Raw genomic sequence first — 19481 nt, forward strand, 5'->3', positions numbered from 1 at the left:
ATGTCTATTTGATAGTTATGAAATTTGTATAAATAGCAATATATAATTGATATGTACACATACATAAATAATTTCAAAGCACTATTTTTTTTTGGAAGCAAGATATTTATATAGTTGAAAGTCATGATATTGACTTTCAAGTATGTTGCAAAGCATTATTATTACTTAGAATGTGGAAGTAAAAAAAAAAAAAAACGAGTGGCGACAAAGGTGCAAACCACAATTAGTCCAATGTCTGTAATATAGTGATAAAGCAAGGGTGTTTGATTATCCCACGTACATCTCTCGTGATGTGCATATATAGTGTTAGTTTTTGCCATAGAGGAAAGGAAAAAGAGTGACACTAATTTCAAATGGAAATTGCTCTCTCATAAAAGAATTCAAGAGGAGGAAGAACAACAAGTATATTAAAACTATATCTACATAGTTATATCTCTCTCTTGAGATTTGAAACGTAGAGATATGGAATGGAGGAAGTGCTACTTGGATGTGATATTGGTGCCCTTGGGATTTCTAACAAGCATTGGGTACCATTTCTGGCTATGGCACAAGGTTCGAACTCAGCCACACACAACCATCATTGGCATCAATGCTAGTGGCCGTGGAAATTGGGTTAATGGCATGATGAAGGTACCAATCTTACTTCCATTTTTGTATTTAGTTTTGGCTTGCTAAGAGTATATATAATTCTTTCACTATTATTTACGATATTTTATTTTTTCAAATTACCAGTACTACAACAAAACTTGCTTTTATAATGGCTAATGGCCGATGAAACATGAAAAGGACTATTTTTAATGAAGCACTTTTCGTAACAAATACGCAAAATTTTGATTTCCTTTAAATATTATTTTACAAATTTTTTATACTTTTTTTAATTAATATTCGTTTTGAAAATTGTCATTTGTCCACCATATTGGTTCATGTATTTTGTGCAACTAACAGCGCTCATGAAACATATCTAAGTCCACAATTTTTGCACCAAATAAACGTTGGTAGGTAAAAGGTTCATTTATAATAGTATGGGTTTATACCAACAATAAATTAGCACACTTGTTATAATTACTAATAACCAATTCTGATTTGACCTTAATTTATTTGTCGGTAAATGTTTTACCAATCATTTCTACAAGGCACAATACTTACTGTCAAAAATGACTATTAGTTAAGAATATTAAAAAGAAATTGATTGTTAAAGCATATCTATGAGAGATTAAATTAACTAATAATTGATAACGTATTACTATACATAATTGCAAGATAGAGGGAAAATAATTATAAAGAAAACGAATTAAGATTTTTTACGGGAAGAAAATTATTTCATTCATAATCAAAGGATAAATGTATAAAGGAATATGATCGAAGGTTTGGATACAACTATGAAATCTAGACATGTACACCATAGATAGTATGAAAACGAATTTAGTTTAAACCCTACGTTTTCTGGTTCTAAAATTCAATACTATATTACATTTTTTTGCCTTGATCCATGTTCTATGTTAACTCTAAGTTGTTAATTCGTAAAATATCCTAATAAAAAAAAGATTTTCGTATAATGGATTTTCGAAGGTAGGAGAACAATATATTGTGCAACTAGCTAGCTGATTTTATATATACCCTGTACCCTGGTTTTTAGCATTCAGGAATCATATTTTTCTGTAACTAATTTTTGAGATGAGCACTGATCAGAAACATTGTATAGTAATTTTTGTGCACGTAGCATTTCCTGGAAGAATAAGAAGGACAAGGAATAAATTACATCTGAAAAAGTTCTCTTCGCAATAGGATATTGCATGTTTATTCTATATTCCTAAGCATTTAGCTTTTTTAAATTTATTCGTGTTCCTCCTGCTGGAAGATAAATGCCACTTAAACAACCATGCATAAACAAAAGCAAGACAGAATGTTCTTTATGGTACAATTAGGTGAATATCCATATCAAGTGCCTTCAAAGTAGACCTAGATAATGTGCATTACAAATCCACATATTAATGGTAATATATTCAAAGAAATTTGTGCATATTTAAATTAATTAATTTTGGAAATTACTTTCTTTTACAATTACTAGTATTTTTCTATAATTGCTACTTATGTACACAGAATATATAATATCTGTGGTAATAATTGCTAGTAATGTATAATTTTTAATTTACATTAATCCGTACCAATGCCATATCAGCGTATGTATCTTAACAACCTCCCAAAACAAATCAACAGTATTCTGATTTAGTGCGTGCTGAGTCGTGAATAACATGCGGTGTTTTCTACGATCCTCCTTGTTCCTTAGAAACGTTGTCCCACGATACAATGTCTCACGACACGAATAAAAAGCATGCTTTTAAACCACAAACTATCATAAATTCAATTATATATCGATCTAATTTATAAAACATTGAGAAAAAATATTTCTTTTTGCTGCTTTAATTCTTCACTCTATGCAAATAACAAGTCTTATCATGATACAAAAACAAATCTTTTTTGTTACGAAAACAAATCCTTTATCTTATTTACCCAAACCAAATCTGTCATATGTAGTATGTACGTTGCCCAACAAGAACATTCGGCGAGTCTTCCCATCACTTCTCTTTTCTTTATCTTCTATAGATATATTTGTTTTCATCAACTAATAGTTTATTCGAAACAAGAGCCAGAGTAGTTTACATTCGAAACAAGAGGATATTGCAACGATGAGTTAAATTTTTTTTACTATAAATATTATAATTTGGATCTTACTAAGTGTATTACTATTTTAATGACATTAGTTAAGAAATTAAAAACATAATTTTTTATTAAAAGTCATGCAAAAATACACTTAAACATCATAAAGAAATACATTTTTAGATATTTTAATAAATATTTTTTTGTTTCCTTAATCATCGTTTTTAGAGAAATAGTTAAATTTTGCCTAAAAGAATTATATTATCAACAATCAGGCATCATTATTGTTATAAGTTAAAAGTTATACTTATAATTAATTTAAAAGTTGTTGGACTTATCATACATGTTAAAAGTTGTTACACATGCTTCTATTTATATACTAGGTAGCTTCCTTGAGAAGTTTTCTTGAGAAAACTTCCTTGAAAAGCTTCTTTGAGAAAACTTCCTTGAAAAGCTAGAGCTTAGCTACACACACCCTTCTCATAACTAAGCTCACCTACTTGAGAAACTTCATTAAGAAGATTCCTAAAGAAGCTAGAGCTTAGCTACACATACCTCTCTAATAGCTAAGCTCATCTCCTTGAGATGAGAAGCTAGAACTTAGCTACACACCCCCTATAATAGCTAAGCTCAGCCCCATGACAAAAAACATGAAAATACAAAAAAAAGTCCTTACTACAAAGACTACTCAAAATGCCCTGAAATACAAGGCTAAAACACTATACTACTAGAATGGCCAAAATACAAGGCCCAGACAAAGGAAATACCTATTCTAATATTTACAAAGATAAGTGGGCTCATACTTAGCCCATGGGCTCGAAATCTACCCTAAGGCTCATGAGAACCCTAGGGCCTTCCCTTGGATCTTTGACCCAATCTACTTGGAGTCTTCTATCCAATGTCCTTGTGGGGTAGGATTACATCATTCCCTCCACCTTGGAAAGGATTTGACCTCAAATCTTGAGGTTCTTCATACTCTGAGCTCCTTCCCTGAACACCTGTAAAAAGAACAAAAACATATGTATTAGTGGTGTTTGTTATGTTGAACTAAGGTAAGGTCTGAAAATCCATTTCCTGGGCATCTTCCCATGAAGGAACATGGTTCCTCACCAACTCAATGAGTGGTGCTACAAGTATAGAAAAATATGGGACAAACCTTTGGTAAATGTTTGTTAAGTCATGGAAGCCCCAAATTTTTCTTATACTTGGTGGAGTGGGCCACTTAGGAATGACCTTTATTCTCTTAGGGTTCATGGGAACCCCTTGATCACTATTTGAAAAATTAAGAAAAGTAACGCAATAAAACATACCTTTTTCTGTATTTTCATATTGATTATTCACTACAAGAAAAATGACCTATGCTTACGGACGTTTTTTTCCTACAGACATTAATTAGTGTAGGTAAATCTCAAGAATACTTCTACCTACAAGTGACTAATGTAGGTAAAACTCAACCATTTGTACCAACTATTATTTGTTGTAAGTAAATTCATTCAAACTGAAAAAAGACTTCTACCTACAATTACATTGTGTAGGTAAAACTCCAAAAAACTTGTGCCTATGGTTGATTAGTGTAGGTAAAACTCAAAATGATTACTACCTACACAAGCACAGTGTAGGAAAAATTCTAAAAAACTTATACCTACAGCTATGTGATGTAGATAAAACTTCATAAAACATGTGTCTATAATTGATTGATGTAGGTATAACCTCAAAAGTCTTATACCTACGATTGTTAGTGTAGGTAAAACTCTTTAAGACTACTTAAATTTGAATACTAGTCTCTTGTTTTTTTAGTAAATACTCAATCTCAAAAAATAACCATTCAATTTAAATTAATTTTTAGTCAATAATTGTTTAAAATTTTAAAGATAAAATATATTAATTAGTAATATTAAATTTTAATTTAGATTAACATTATTTTTATGGATTAATTTAGATTAACATTATTTTTTATGGCAATTTCTTGTTAGTTTCAGGAATGATATTCATTTTATCCTGAAATCAAACTACAAAATGACCACAAGCCTTTGGATTATGGACCGGGCCGGGTATTTTAGTCAAATCCATTTCAATCTCCGTGTAAACCCTGCCACTCCGTTTTTTCTCTTCTTCTCGTGCTTCGGCGGAAATCGGCTTAGCTCTTCGACCGGTTAGTGCCACGGAACCAGTTTCACTTTCGGATCTGTAATCTAGGGTTTGAATTCGAAGAGGAAAACACTAATTTGTCTCTTCTTTTTGTTAATTAGAACGAATTTGTCCTTTTCTGCTTCAATCTTCGTCCTTTTTCTTAATAACGTTCTTGTTTTCATTGTTTTTCTTTTTCCGAAAGATAAGTTGTTTGGCCTGTTGGCTGATTCTGAGACTTTTTTCTATGGTAAATTTGAATTGGTGTTCCGTTTTTTTTTTTTAAATTGTTTTGAGGTGTGGTGAGGGTGAAGGTTTTATGTTTTATCTGTAGGATGATTTGAATCTTGTGATTTGTGAAGCACGTAGTCAATTGCTGAATTCGATGTGATTCTGAGAAGTTCTTCTTGGAAGATGTGGATCTTCCTTGCTAATTAGTTGTGTTTAGCTTGCAACGATTTCAATTTGTTGTTTATCCTGTTAGTTTGGAAATGTTTTAGGTGCATTTTGAATTTTCTCTTTATTTTGTTAGTTTTCTGGTGATACTGATTTTGAGCAAGCTTGCTAAATCTGGTTTTGTGGAAGATTTTAGTCTGGCTTGTTTTTGGTGCTGTTACTCTACACAACCTTTTTTCATCAGCTATTTGGTATTGTCAGGTTTTCCTTTTGGTTTTGGAGATTTTTATGTTTTCTCTTCTGTTTTGAGGATACATTTTGTCTTTTCTATGCTTTTATACTTTATTGTCAATAGTGTCTTATTTCTATTTTAGAAAATTGACCTGATTTGAAAACGTTGACTCCCAAATATCCTGGTATTTAACATGGATTTGAGTCGTTGTTGTTGACACTAGGCATTGCTAGTAGAGTTATAATTTTATGGAGGTCATTTTAGGGTAAAATAGGATTAACTATGGTTGCACCACGTTAGCTCTTTGGAGTCAAGGTACGCATTACATAAATTCTGCCACACACATATAAATTATGCTCAATTTCTTAACAACGTGATCTTGTCAGAGTTGATGATGATTAATTTTCTCTTTCGTATGCAGATGGTTCATCCAATTCTGGATCAGAGCTTCTTTCTTGACAATACTCACAAGATGAGACTTAAGGAGGAGTTTAGTAAGTACACCCGTGTTTTATCATATATTATAATTATAATCCTGCATAACTAAATCTAACTCACCTGTCGCTGTTGCTAGAAATTGAACCATGGACTTTTGAGCAACATGTTGGAGAAGCTGTCATCATTCCTTCTGGATGTCCATACCAGATTAGGAATCCTAAGATCTCTGTTACATTTGTATTAAAGATTTCTTACCCCATTTTTCTCTTTTTGAGTCAATTTAAAGAACAAAAACTTTAAACTATTCTTAACCTGATATAAATTATAAATTATGATTGGATGACTGTTTAAAATATCAATTTAAAGGTTTTTGTAATTCAGTGGTTGCATCTGGTGGAGGGCTAGTCCCGTTTTCATGTATGTTCCTTTATCAAGAAGTTGCCAGATTCCAATTTGTTGTTATTCCTTTTGATGATGTTCAGATTTTTATTTGATCATCACTGTAGCCTTTAATATGATAGTTTATTCATTAATACATTGAGTTTTTTTCCTACATGCTTACCTTTCAGTAAGTTATTCTTTTTTAACTTATTATCATTGAATATTTCTGCTATTTTTTGCCTCATAAAGGCAGGTCTTGTTTGAATACATTTCTTCATAAGCATTTATATGAGAAGAAAATAAGAAAGGTAAATTGAATCGAGATTCTGCCACAAAGTAAAATGAACTTTTGCAGTTAACTGTTATAGGAGCTTTCATCTAACTTCTCTAAAAGCTGAGATGCATAAGTTGGTTTTTAACTTATGGAAAAAACTTAATTTATTTTACTTTTTTATTCTTTTTTTTGCTAGTGTTTATGGGGAAGTTTATTCAAATGAGGCCTAACTTGTCTTCCAGCATTTGACTTGTATGAAAATTCAAATCACTCCCCTCACACACCCACCTCTCTCTCTGGTCCTTCTCATACTTTGTGCTTATTAAAAAGGGAATCATGATGACATTGCGTTATTTGGTTGTTATTCAAGAAGAAGCCTCTTTTATTGAATTCATTGTTGTATTCCTCGTGTTGACATTGTACTAAAATTGTGTTACTGCAGGGTAGTGCCAATTCAAAGTGCTCTCGATCACTGACTTGTATCACTGAATATCTTCTTTCAATTTATTTAAGTTATACTAAAAAATAGTAGTAATGTATAAGATCATAGGGCAGAGTGATTGGTGTGTTGGGTTGGAGTTAGCTGGAGTTGGGTTTCTTGTGTGGTGTGTTGGTGTTATGGGTGAGGGATGACGAAAGATAAGGTGTCTCTCCGACTCCGGATAATGGGAAGAAGCTAAAGGACAAAAGCGATTTTTGACGGTTTGCATTAATTCTACTTTCCTTCTTCTTCTTTTTTCCATTAAAAAATAGTCAATGATCCTGCTAAAGAAAATAAATAAATAAACAGTCCATAATTAGTCATTTTAGTTCCTTCGGCATCTATAATAGAAGTTAATTAATGACCTCTTTTAAAAAAATATTATTTTGATGTATCTTATGTGATTTTGAATTCTTTAGAATTAAAAAGAATTATTTATATAAACAATTATTATTTATATGTTGTTTAACTTTTTGTATTAAATATATATAAAAAAGAAATATAATATTTAAGTTAACAAAAGTTTCTCATCCCAAAAAAAAGAAATCATTTGATGTCTTGTTCAGGGAAAATAGCTATTTGTATTGATTGCTTTTGTATTTTTTCTTTTGAAATTAATGTACATTTTTAGTCTGACACTTCGACCACAGACTTCTCAATGATTTATAAACTTTATGGAACTTAAGTATCACTTAATCCCTATCACTAATTTCCCCTGTTCATTATTCTTTATAGAATTTTATAGATGGTCAGGTTTATCAGCAGAGAACCTTTAGTTTCCATTGCTGATCTTACCCTTTTCATTTATAAAGAATTGGCTGTAAATGTCCATTACATGGAATGCTTTGGTTCCTTTGCTCCCATAAGAGGTTTGACTGAAGATAGGAGCCAAGCCCAATGGTTTGTAGATGGACAGGCAACATTTGAAGCAATTGCTACTTCAATTCAAGATGCAAAGTTAGAGGTACACATTTCCGTTGTTCACCAATAATTTATACACACACACACATATATATATTGGTTTCCTAATTCAATTTTAATAATAAGAGAATGCAAATTGGCTGCAGATCTTCATTACGGGTTGGTGGTTGTGCCCAGAGCTATATCTGAGACGGCCTTTTGATAGCTTTTCTACCTCTCGGTTAGATTCATTACTAGAAGAAAAGGCTAACCAAGGGGTTCAAGTATGCCTACTATTCTCATCAATACATTCAAGCTTGTTTGTGTTCATCTTAGAAGATTTAATTTTTTATAAGATTGATTTACAATAAAGAGAACAATGCTTATGCCATTAAATGATCCAACAGATCTATGTGCTTCTCTACAAGGAGGTTTCTCTAGCTTTAAAAATCAACAGCTTGTACAGTATGAGAATACTGTTAAAAATTCATGAGAATGTGAGGGTATTACACTATCCTGATCATTTTGCTGCTCGTGTGTTGCAGATTTAATTTCACAGGGTTCAATTCTAGGTGTTGAGGTCAACGTTTCTAGAAAATCATATTCTACTCAACTGGTTGTCATGGAAGATGAGAATGGGAACCAAAATTCCGCGCCACCTCAAAATGAAGGGTTACTCATCCCGAATATATTTACTTTAACTATACCGCAGGTTAATGAATAGCTTAATACATAGCTTTTGATTTCGTAAATAGTTTGGTTGAGTTTTCTTGTTGTGGTACTGATTTTGATTGAATTCTTACTGGTTTGTGGTAGGTTGATGGAGGTTCCAATTTATCAATTAAAGTTTGGTGGTCATAATGACTTCTCAATTTGAAACTTTTATATAAAAGTTATTGTGAGCATAATAATAAGAATTCTGACTTTGAAAGTGCTTTTGCAATGCTCAAAATCTTGAGAAGCAGTTCTCAATTTTTGTTGTTGCCTTTTGGTATAATAAAGTTGTTTTGGACACTATTGATCATGATAGGGACACAAATGTTGCTCTTCACTATTACCATCAACTAACTAGTGCTAACTTATGTTTTGAAATTATCAATATGAGGGATCATAATATTCATTTCATTTTATTTTTTTGTAAATAGTTATGAGTATTATTATTTTCCATTTCGGGAAAATTAGACTATCATAATATTCAAATTTATGATAGTCTAATTTCTGTAAATAATTATGAGTATTATTATTTTTGTAAATAGTTATGAGTGTTATGGAATGCATTTGTATAGAAATTGAAATGAACACTTTTTCGAATTTATGTTTCCCTTCCACTCCCAATCCCCTATTTAGAACCTTGGCAAGCAATCAAGTAATTTTATTCATTGTTCACTTTAATGTGGATGGATTTTTCAGGACTTGTCTCATCCTTTCCTTGCCAAGGCAATCAAGTAATGTTATTCATTGTTCACCACCTCTCTCATCCCCTCTTCCTTTGAGCCAAAGCAAAAGTATGAAAAATAAAATGAGGTATTTAATTTGGGTACTATAAAAAAGTAATAACTTTCATTTGCTCGAGTCACATTTTTAATTCTGATAGCTGCTGAAGGAAGTACCTGTTTCTGTTTAAATGTTTCATTTGAGAATACATGCTACAGGACATCCCTTCATTGGTGCATGATGGTCAGTACTTGCAGTCTGAGTTATTTCCTCGACCTCAATTTGGAATTACTCTTTCAATTTAATTGCTTATTCTAATGATGTGCAGTTTATATACTTCCATTGTTGATATAATATAATAATAGCCTCTGTAGTGTGAGTTATTTATATAAGCACTTTAGCAGAGGAAAGAGCAATAAGTTCACCAAATCACTTGCTGTAATTGAGTATTGGAATGAACGTATCAAGTTAGCTGAAAAGTGATTATAAGATATAGTTTGTTTGAATTGTCTAAAAAAATTGTTTATTTTTTTAATAAAAAGATTAGAAAAATAGTATCAAGTTACTTGTAATAGTTGATTTTGTATTTAAAATTTTACTTATTATAAAAAAAATTGTTTCCCTCTTTAAAATGAGTAAATAGTGTATGGTTAAAAGAATTTTACTCTATCATCTAATTACTAATTACCATACATATATGATAAGTTTAGTTACTTTAAAAGTAATTACTTTAAAAGCCATACTATCTACAGTATCTCTAATTAATTGATAGTAGAAAGATTTTTATATTTACAATGTACAGAAATTAAATTATGTTAAAATTATATTAAAGATTATAATCTAAATTACTAAAGATATTTGAACATTAATTCTATCAGTTCCTTTTCCATAAATCAAACTAAAGTGTTAGAAAAAATATTTAATCCAAACATGCTCTAGTAAGTTATACTACAAGGCCACAAGTAACTTTTCTGTAGATTCCATTCCAAGTTTTCTGAGCTAATCATGTGTATGTCTGGTCTACTTCATCATGTTTGAAAAGGACCGTGTCAATGGAATCTAGAAACAGAAAAAAAAACAAAAAAAATGAGAGAAAAATTTGCTGCTTGAATTCAAGAGAGTGGCTGGTTTAGCTAGCTGAGAAAAGATGAGGGTAGGCAACTTTTACCAAGAAACGGTGGAATTGGATGCCGCAAAGCTAGAAGTAGAAAATTGGACACAAACCAATGATAGGATGGGAAAAAATGGACAAGAATACGAAAAAGCTTTGAGAATCACATGACATTGGATTTTTTTCATATCAAAGGTAAAGAAAAAGCAATGTGTATAAGAATATTTCTCTTCTTTGTGACAGCTGCCTACTTATGTCGCATGGACTGCCTAATCAGTATTGTTTCAATGATATACTGATGTATGTGTGCATAGTTTTTTCAAATATTTTTTTTTAAAAATGAAGTATATAAAAATAAAATCATGCCTATATATATTTGTATAGGTTTAAGAAGGACTTGCCACTAGCAAAATAGTACATTTGAACAGTGGTGACAATCATGTTTCTAACAAATTTCTAAACAGCTTTTGGTGGGTAAAATTGGTTGTCCAATCCTTCCATCATTTTTTGTTCTTTTTTAATTTCTAAAGGATGGATTATGATGTTTTTTCTGTTATATTTAGCAAAACATGTTGCTAAATATAAAATTGGTTCTCTTTTAAATTGGTTGTGATTTATTGTAAGTTTTGAAATTTAAATGGCTCAGGTACTTAGATCAACTTGGAATAGCTTCCTGCTACAGCACTAAAGTCTATTGCAGGCAGACTTTAATTGGAGGGAACTATGGCCTTCTCAATACCACCAACTTTGCTCCCAATCCTGACTACTACAGGTATGTACTAATTGAAAATTGCAACAAACGAAAAGAAAATACTTTTTTTTTCCTTGAAGGTTAGTTGAAGATTTCTGGTGATTATTACATCATGTTTGAACATATCTAATCCTAGGTTCTGGCTTTGTTTCTAAACAGTGCAGTTTTGTGGCATCGGTTAATGGGAAAGAAGGTTCTTGCGGTCTCAAGTGATGTTCATATTAAAGACTTTTACCTATAATTAAGAAATGTAAGTAGAAGTTAATGACTTTTACTTACAGTTGAAGATGATAGGTACATATTAAAGACTTTTACCTCCAGTTAGGAAATGTAAGTAGAAGTTAATGACTTTTACCTACACACTATATATAGTAGGTAAAAACTATAGTGACAGACAATTAGCCGTCATTATACGTCCCCTCAAAGTTGACAGAAGAAACGTCTGTAGGACAAAGTCTATAATACATTTACCTACAAATTTTTTATTTACGGTGACAATTTTTGTCTGTAGGTATAGGTCATTTTTCTTGTAGTGATTCCTACCAAAAAGTACGACAAACCTAAGGTGTCCTATATGAGTACCTAAGTTTGTATTAAAACTAAAAATAAGAACAAACCTACCTAATAGGTCCCTATGTACACAAATCATGAAGATGTACACAAATCATGAAGATGTTAGGTCCCTATGTTGGAGTGATTTTACAAAAGAGGGTTGCACCACTCAAAACATTCATCATACCACCTATTTTAGGGACTTGGTACCTAATAATACCTATTTTGGGCACCAACAAAGCACAAGGATTTAAGCTCTTGCGAACCAAACCCTCATCCAACAACTTCTTTACTTGAGGAATAAACTCAAGCCCAAGAGGTGTGGCAATGCTAGCAAGTGCCTTTTTACAAAAGAGAAAATGTGGAGGTTGTCTAAGAGGGAAAGTTTCTTTAATGTTTGTCATTATTGTAAAATTAGTTTCCTTCTTAGCTAAACTCTTGGAGGAGACACCTACCTCCTTACACTTCTCTTTAACCACTAATGGTTGTCCTTCTTCTTGGGGGTAGATTTCTTCACTAGATTCTTCCCCTTTTGCTTTTTCACTTTCACTAGAGGAAGGTGAAGTAGTAGCCTCATCTTGGCTACTATAAATGTCTTGGCCCCTCATAATCATGGTTTTTGTGGTGGGGCATTGAGAAGTAATGTGTCCTCTTCCAAGACATTTAAAACACTTTATAGAGCTAGTTTTCTCTTGCATACTAGCCTTAGGGGCTTGGTTTTCTATTGTCTTCCCCTTATCATCTTTGGGCTTAGAAGGTGTCACCCCTAAGATGCCTTGACCTTGGTCTTTCTTTGGATAAGAGTGAGAGCTATAAGATTTTGAAGTAGACTTGTTTTTAAGTTGTTGCTCTACCCTTATTTCCCAATCTAAGTTAGGCTCTACATTGTCCTTCCCATAGAAGTATGAGAGGTTAATGTTAGCCTCTTGAGGCTTTCTTTCCTTTTCTCTTCTATGGGAGTGAGGTCTAAGATGTGACCTATGCCTTCCCAATCATAGTGATAGTTCCTCTTATAACGAGTAATATCATCCATGTATTGTAATATGCTCAATGTCCCAAGTAGTATACTTAAGGTGGTAATAAAACTTAATGAATAAACCCAACGTTTATTCATGGTCCAAAACATAATTTTTCTCAAATAAATCAATGTGCACCTAAATATGAGAAAATATCTTAATATCAAAGTTTCAATTTTTAAATGTATGTGTACAATCCTAATGTGGAACCAAGTCTCATTCTTTCCACATAATCCTTAAATTTAAACAGTGGCATGCCCTTAGTTAAAGGATCAACGATCATCAACTCAGTGCCTCCATGCTTAATGACCACTTTCTTGTCTTTTACTCTTTCTCTAATGGCTAAGTACTTAATGTTGATGTGTTTACTTCGACTTCCACTTTTTTTATTCTTAGCCATAAAGACAGCAACTGAGTTATCGCAGAAAATTCTCAAAGGTCTTAAAATAGTATCAACTATCTTCAACCCAGAAATGAAACTCTTAAGTCATACACCATGTGATGTAGCCTCAAAACAAGAGACAAACTCAACTTCCATGGTAGAAGTAGCAGTCAAAGTTTGCTTAACACTCTTCCATGAAATAGCTCCACCAGCCATCATGAAAATGTACCCAGATGTTGATTTGTGAGAATCAACACAGCCAGCAAAGTCCGAGTCTGAATAACCAACCACATCTAGATTGTCCGTCTGTTTATACATAAGCATGTAATCTTTGGTCCTCTGAAGGTACCTCATCACTTTCTTAGCAGCTCTCCAGTGGTCAGTACTTGGATTATTCTGATATCTTCCTAAAATTCCAACTGCAAAAGCAATGTCAGGCCTTGTGCACAATTGAGCATAGATGAAGCTTCCAACAACTAAAGCATAAGGAATGTTTTTCATCTATTCCCTCTCAAAGTCATTTTTTGGGCATTGGTTCAAATTAAGCCTATCACCCTTCACAATGGGAGCAACACTTGGTGAACAATCTTTCATCCAAAATCTCTCTATAATTTTGTTAATATAGGTTTCCTGTTATAGACCAAAATACCTCGAGGCCTATCTCTATGAATCTTAATGCTGATGACATAAGATGCATCACCCATATCCTTCATGGCAAAATTCTTAAAGAGAAATTGTTTCACCTCATGTAGCAAACCCCGATCATTGGCTGCAAGTAAAATATCATCTACATATAAAACAAGAAAACATATTTTACTCCCACTGACCTTGTGGTATATGCATTGATCCATGGGGTTTTCATCAAGACCAAATGAAGAAATTATCCAACGATACTCAAGGTACCACTGACGGGAGGCTTGTTTTAAACCATATATAGATTTATTAAGCTTACTAACCAAATGTTCACCACTACTAGAGGAGAAGCCTTCAAGTTGTTTCATATAAACCTCCTCCTCTAAATCACCATTAAGAAAAGCTATTTTCACATCCATTTGTTGCAACTCAAGGTCAAAATGAGAAACTAATGCCAAGATAATACGAAGAGAATCTTTCTTAGATACAGGATAAAAAGTCTTTGTGTAGTCAATTCTTTTTTTTTTTTGGGTAAATCCCTTAGCAACGAGTCTTGCCTTGTATCTCTCAATGTTACCTAATGAATCCCTTTTGGTCTTAAAAACCCATTTATAGCCAATGGCCTTTGCCCCATTAGGCAACTCTACAAGGTTCCAAACTCTGTTACTTTGCATGGAATTCATCTTATCCTTCATGACATCATACCATAAATTTGACTCTTTACAACTCATGGCTTGACCAAAAGTTTCAGGATCATTTTTAGCTCCAATATTATAGTCAGATTCTTGCAAATATACAATATAATCACTAGGAATAACTTATTTTCTTACTCTAGAAGACCTCCTTAATGCTGCATCAACATTTTCTTGGGGATCATGTTGTTCAACTGGTTGTTCATCATTTTCAGGAATTTGATGATCAATTTGATCTACTGGATTATCAACAACAGGTTGTGGAATGCCAATCATGTATTGTTCATCATCCCTTTGAATTTGACGGGCATGAATTACAACCAATCTTTCACTTGATGTGGAAGGTTGAGACTCTATATAATCAATTTCAGAACCTAAGTCCCTCAATTGATCACTCCCACTGATCAAGTCATTTTCAAGAAACTTGGCGTTTCTTGATTCCACAATTCTAGTAATATGAAATGGACAATAAAACCTATAACCTTTAGACCTTTTGGCATATCCAATGAAATATCCACTAATAGTCCTCGATTCAAGTTTCTTCTCTTGTGGGTTATATATTCTCACCTCAGACGGACAACCCGAAACGCGCATATGTTTCAAACTCGATTTCCAACCTTTAAACAACTCAAAAGTGTCTTTGGGACAGCCTTGGTTGGAACATGATTTAATATATACACTGTCATCTTTAGTGCTTCAGCCCACAAGGATTTAGGAAGATTGGAGTTGCTAAGCATACTCCGTACCATGTCCACTAATGTTCAGTCCCTTCTTTCTACCACACCATTCTGATTTGGAGAACCAGACATAGTGTATTGGGTAATAATCCCATGTTCTTAAAGAAACTTTGCAAAAGTATTAGGTGCTTGTCCATTCTTAGTATATCTACCATAGTATTCTCCACCTATATCTTATCTCACTATTTTTATTTTCTTGCCACATTGGTTCTCAACTTCAGCCTTAAAGACTTTAAAGGCATCCAATGCTTCATTTTTGTTATGAAGCAAATAAACATTCATATATCGTGAATAATCATCTATAAAGGTGATAAAATATTTATGACCACGTGCATCTATATCAGAACAACAAATATCAGTATGAATTATTTCTAATATGCTTGAACTCCTGTTAGCACCCTTCTTAGACATGTTGGTCTGCTTACCCTTAATGCAATCCACAGAAGTCTTAAAGTCAACAAAATCTAGAGTATTGAGTACCCCATCTTTCACTAACCTTTTAATCCTCTCAATGGAGATATGTCCTAATCTCCGGTGCCATAACATAGAGGAATTCTCATTAATATTACACCTTTTAATACTAGTTTGAACATGCTTTGAGCTATAAGTGACACAATTTTGTAAACCAAGAAGATAAAGATCATCAGACAATATACCATTCCCAACACATTCAGAATTATAAAATAACTCAAATGATGTGTCTTTAAAACTAAAGGAATATCCTAGAGGTACAAGTCTAGAAACAGAAATCAATTTTCGAGAAAAACTTGGTACATAAAAGGTCCTTTCTAATTTTAAAATAAAGTCATTACTTAAAGTTAAAATGCAAGTTCCAATGGCCTCCATAGGTGAGCCTAGCTTATTGCTTGATAAAATGCTTTGCTCACTTCCCACTGGTTTCCTTAGGATTTGCATGCCCTGTAAAGAATTTTCAATATGGATAGTAGATCTAGAATTAATCCACCAGGTGTTAATATTAACACTAACCCTATTAGATTCATAACATACTAATGAGATTGATTTACCTTTCTTCTCAAGCCATTTTTGGAATCCAGGGCAATTCTTCTTCATGTGTCCCTTCTTCTTGTAAAAGAAACACTTTGCCACTTTCTTAATATCAACTTGAGGTGGTATTTTACCATTCCACTTGTAATTAGCTTGAAACTTGGTTGCTTTGTTCTTCCCACAAGTAGTTGTTAGCAATGCACTCTCACCCATCTCCATTACAATCCTTTCTTCTTCTTGAACACACATGGTCATTAATTCATTGATAGACCATTTGTCCTTATGTGTGTTGTAGGAAATCTTAAACGGTCAATATTTATGCGGAAGGGTGTTCAAAATGAAGTGCACCGGGAAGAACTCAGACATATCAACCTCCAGTTTCTTAAGTTGAGCTGAAATATCTCGCATTTTCATTATGTACTCACACACATCTTTCACACTGGTGAGCCAAAGTGAGGAGAACTTCATGATGAGGGTGCTTGCTAAAGTCTTATCTGAAGTGATGAACTGATCATCAATGCCCTTAAGCAAGTCTCGGACCTTTTCATGCTGGTCAACAGAACCACGTATCCAATCGAGATTTTGGTCTTAATGAAAATCACGCTGAGCCGGTTGGATCGCTCCCACCGCTCATATAGTGCAACATCAGCTGGGCTACTTTCATCAATGATTGCAGGTGGTTCATCTTTCCTTATAGCATAGTCTATGTCCATCCACCTCAATTGCAGAAGAATTCTCTCCTTCCATAACTTATAGTTATCTCCTTTGAGTTCGGAAACATCACATTGAATATCAGAAAAACTAACAGTTTAAGAAGCTGCAAAATTCAAAGACTTATGTCAAAATTTGAGGCATACTAATCTTAATTTTATCTTTTACCAATGTAAACATACTAGAAAATTGAATCTTGTGACATAAAAATTGCCTGTGGGCTAAATTTTTAATTCAATAAGAAACAATTAAACCTTATGATGGAATAATCAAATTACATACTCAAATTCATGTTTTACGGGTACAACATGAAAATAATTTAATTTCTATCGCAAATATTTACTTTATGATGAAATTGACAAATTATACATACCTCATGATGCCTGTGGGTAAACCATGAAAAATAATGTCATTTTATCCCAATTAATTATACAAATATAATAAAAATTACTGTGGGATAAAATTCATTAAATAAGTACAATTAATCAAAATATTATGTCTAATTCCTTATATGATCTTTAAACAACTTAATATATAATTTTAATCAACATATAGATGTTGTGGCTAATCCATAATTAATCAAAATTATAAAGATCACTTAGACATAAAACTTAATTATATGAGAATAAATCATATTATGCATTTCAAAATCAAGATATAATATAATTATGAATAAGATTCTCATACATAATTTCATAATTGAAACATAATATTATGCATTTGATTTCATATATATATATATATGCATAGAATAAAATTTTTCATAATATATTCATGGATAAAATAAATCAAAATTCCATAAATTGTTAAGGTAAATAGAATAAGGATATAGGATATGAAAAACAAATACATATCAAAAAACCTTTAATGATTTAGTGGCTTTCACATACTATAGCATCCCGTTAAAAAAGGTTGGACTTTTTCATTTTTTTTTTTAATTTTTTATAGCAAAACACTATCCATCATCTTCAACCTCTAGCGGGTCAAACCCGACCCATATGCAAACCCGGTCGGTTCTCGCTCATTTGGGTACCGTTTTAGACGATTCAAAAGCCAAAAACAAGGAAATCAAACAAAGTAAAGATTTCTAATCTTATTTTTAACAAACAAGGCCCTAAATACCATAAATGAAATTAAATTGGAAAAATACTGAAAATCGAAAATGGACAAGGAAGAGGCAACTAAGGCTCTGATACCAAATGTTAGACTAAAATGTTTAACCTATGATGTTACAAACTACAAAATGAAACACAGGTCATTAATAAAATGCGGAAAAACTAAAATCAAATTATACCTCTAGCCATTGCCATGAAAGAGTTGTCTTGTTTTGGTTCTTCCAAGCTCTCACTCTTTTTCTCTAGGTGGTGTATCAGATGAATTGGAAGAGGTGAGCTCAAGGACCAAATACATGTGCTATGTATAAGCATTCTACCATTAAGAATGCATTTAGTAGCCATTACCATTCATTAGTGGTCATTACCACCCATTAGTAGCCATTCAATTTGGCTTCTCAATTCCAAAACTGATGGAGCTTTTCATTTTCCAAAACGTTCAGACCAAAATTATTACACAATAAATCAAGTAATGGTGGAAATAATAATAAGAGTGATGATGGCTTCATTGACAGAAGCAAAGTGAGGATTTTGTTTTCCGATAAGATTCCAAGAGTTCTAAAAAGGTGCTTACTCTTCTTTTGAGAAGCTCTTACGAGGGCATGGAAGGAACCCATTTTCCTTTCTTATTTTTTTGGCATTAATTTGTTCTAATTTAGAGTAATACAATAACAATAGGAAAGATGATGAATTTTGGTTTGCTTGTGTCTTGCTGAAGATGTTGAGTTGAAATTTTCTTTGCTAGAATGGTTAGTGATGTAAGTTTTTTGGGCTCATTAAGTGATGATAAATCAGTTTTGGGAATGATGGTGGTGCAGCCACCGGAGAGTTGCTAGAAGAGGTGGAAGCAGTCGCCGAAGGTGGTCAAGGCATTACCAAAAGTGACGCGGAGGAGGTGAAGATGTTGCCGAAGGCATCAAAGAAGAGGAAGAGTAAAATTTGAAAAAAAAATTCATGTGGAAGGTGTGTAATAACATTGTGCACCTTATATATATTAATCCAAGAGCTATAAAATTGGTGCATGATCGACTACTTGTAAAGATGGTTCACCTTTGAAGTCGTCGTCTTTATCATTAGTCGAATTTCTAATTGAGACTAAGGATTCTATTTATCAATTCAATCACTACCAACATTTTTTATTTTTCTTATTAAGAAATAAATTATTTTGTTTGTATAATTTACATGTCTTGTATTTTTCAAAACAAAGTGATTCAATTGATAATATTTGGTACGATACTTATGACATTCATGAAATTAAAAAAAAAACTTAGAACATATTGATCTAACAATTTGGGTCGATGTTTTGAAACGTCCTTATTTTATAAAGGAATTACCTTGATTTTACTAATTAAATACGTGGAAAATAATTAAAGATTCATCTCAATTACGATACACAAGTATAAAAATACATCGATACGTAAACAACTACTCAGAAATACGTAATTGATTTTTTTTTCG

The 19481-nt window shown here is 32.5% G+C and overlaps 1 long non-coding RNA gene across 15 annotated transcripts; it reads left to right on the forward strand.

The window, feature by feature from the left end:
• The first annotated feature begins 314 nt into the window (after positions 1-314).
• Positions 315-19200, forward strand: LOC114383708. 15 transcript variants are annotated; one of them, XR_003660579.1, is made up of 10 exons: positions 316-630; positions 4632-5728; positions 5835-5907; positions 5988-7951; positions 8055-8171; positions 8433-8599; positions 9298-9411; positions 10817-11204; positions 11343-11433; positions 18805-19200. It is a non-coding gene; the product is annotated as an uncharacterized LOC114383708 (long non-coding RNA). The 15 variants fall into 15 exon arrangements; XR_003660576.1 differs by having other exon boundaries at positions 18819-19200; XR_003660572.1 differs by having other exon boundaries at positions 18842-19200.
• The last annotated feature ends 281 nt before the right edge of the window (positions 19201-19481 follow it).

Source organism: Glycine soja, chromosome 14 (assembly GCF_004193775.1).
Source record: "Glycine soja cultivar W05 chromosome 14, ASM419377v2, whole genome shotgun sequence".
NCBI lineage: Eukaryota > Viridiplantae > Streptophyta > Magnoliopsida > Fabales > Fabaceae > Glycine > Glycine soja.